This window comes from Panicum virgatum, chromosome 7K (genome assembly GCF_016808335.1).
Source record: "Panicum virgatum strain AP13 chromosome 7K, P.virgatum_v5, whole genome shotgun sequence".
NCBI classification, from domain to species: domain Eukaryota; kingdom Viridiplantae; phylum Streptophyta; class Magnoliopsida; order Poales; family Poaceae; genus Panicum; species Panicum virgatum.
The window spans coordinates 35,178,698-35,181,189 of record NC_053142.1 but is presented as its reverse complement, the minus strand read 5'-3'; positions in this window follow the sequence as shown (position 1 = coordinate 35,181,189).

The following is a 2,492-nucleotide window of genomic DNA, read 5'->3' as shown; positions in this document are numbered from 1 at the left end:
GATAATGCCTCCATATCTTCAGAGCATGAACTACAACAGCTAATTCCAAATCATGAGTTGGATAATTTTCCTCGTGGCGTTTGAGTGACCTAGACGCATATGCAATCACTCGGTTCTCTTGCATTAAGACACATCCAATACCAGTACCAGATGCATCACAGTATATGTCAAATGGTTTTGATGTATCGGGTTGAGCCAGGATAGGTGCAGAAGTTAAAAGCTTTTTCAGAGTATGGAAAGCTTCTTCACATTTGTCATTCCAATGAAACTTGACACCTTTCTTGAGTAGCTCGGTCATAGGCTTAGCGATTTTTGAAAACTCTGGGATGAATCGACGATAATACCCATCTAATCCTAGAAAGCTGCGAATTTCCTTAACTGATGTTGGAGCCTCCCAATCCAACACATCTTGAACTTTTCCTGGATCAACTAAAATACCCTCTGCAGATATGACATGGCCTAAGAAAGGAACTTCTTTAAGCCAAAATTCACATTTGCTGAATTTTGCATACAGCTTGTGCTCTCGTAGACGTTGAAGAACAATACGAAGGTGCTTGGCGTGCTCTTCTTCATTCTTGGAGTATATCAGGATGTCATCAATGAATACCACAATAAACTTGTCCAACTCAGGCATGAAGACCGAATTCATAAGATACATGAAATAAGCTGGAGCATTAGTCAATCCAAAAGACATGACTAGGTACTCAAATAAACCATAGCGAGTAGAGAAAGCAGTCTTTGGAATGTCCTGAGGTCTGATCTTTATTTGATGATAACCTGATCTAAGATCTATCTTAGAAAATACCTTGGCTCCGGCTAACTGATCAAAGAGAATGTCAATGCGAGGCAATGGGTATTTATTCTTGATGGTAACTGCATTTAGAGGCCGGTAATCAACACATAACCTCAAGCTCTGGTCTTTCTTTTTCACAAATAAAGCTGGGCATCCCCACGGCGATGAGCTTGGACGAATGAAACCCTTATTCAGTAGGTCTTGCAATTGTACCTTCAGTTCTGCCAATTCATTTGGTGGCATCCGATATGGCCTTCTAGAGATAGGTGCTGTACCCGGTTGGAGTTCAATAACAAACTCAACGTCCCGATCAGGTGGCAGTCCAGGTAAATCCTTTGGAAAGACATCTGAATAATCGCACACTACAGGTATCTCCTCTAAGCTTTTACCCTCCAATTTATTTATGGTTGTATTGTGTGCCTTGTACTTGGTCAAAAGTAACACAGTAGAACCATGTGCACGTGAATTGATATGAACAGTATGCGCCTGAGTATCCAACACCACTCCATGCGCCTTCATCCAATTCGTACCCAATATGATATCAATCCCTTGATGTGGGAGAATGATAAAATTGGTCGGAAAGATTCTCCCAGCCAAGTTGATTGGTACCATTCTTGCCATTTGGTTTGTGATTATTTGACCACCTGGGGATTGAATTTTATATGAAGTGTTCATGCAATCAATTTTCAATCCGTGCCTATCGGCACAAGCCTTACTAAGAAATGTATGTGAAGCACCAGAATCGAATAGAACTCTAACTGGATGATCATTGAGAGAAAATATATCTGCCATCACGTTCTCCCCTTCTGGCACATCCTCACAAGTGGTGTAACTCACACAACCATCCTTAATATATGGCACCTTCTTTTTCTTATTTGTATTGCTAGAGCCTTTTTTCGGCTTGGGTGGAGTATAACAGATATTTTCTGAGTGATGGCAACCCTTGACTCGGTGATGCTTGCACGGGTCAGGGTGGGAGCGAAAAACATGCTGCAATACTGGTTTCTTTTGCTCCAACTGTGAAGGAGCCACATGTTCTGGCATCTCCTGTTGTAGTTGATATTGAGTTTGGGAAAAGCTAGTGGACACCTGGCGTAAGCGTTGCACAGCATTCCCAGGGGACCCAATGGATGATTTCTTCCTCTTTTTCGCCTTTTTCGTGCTTCAACATCGCATCTTCTTGGAGGATAGCTTTACTGACCAAGTCACTGTAGCTGGTAAATGTTCTCGCTGCTAAACGCATGAGTAACTCAGTATTTAACCCTTTCTGGAAACAATCTTGCTTCTTTTCATCGGTATCTACGTGATGTGCAGCATATTGTGCAAGGTGATTGAAAATGTTGGCATATTCCATTACTGATCTGTTCTCTTGTTTCAGATTTAGAAACTCCTCCACTTTCACTTTTATGAAACCTTCTGGAATATAATGTGCCCTAAAAATCTTTCTAAACTCTGACCAGGGAATCTGTCTCTCTGTTGGTTGCATAGCTGAATGACTACCCCACCATATCTTTGCCGGGCCTCTCAGTTGTTGCGCTGCAAAGGCAGTCTTGTCCACTTCTGTGCAATTAAGAATGCCAAACTTGTCCTCCATGGTGCGAATCCAAGCATCTGCCTCAAGGGGATCATCGGCTTTGTGGAACAGAGGTGGTTGAGTAGCAAGAAAACCGACGTAGTCGGTTTCTGCTGGTGGTGCTTG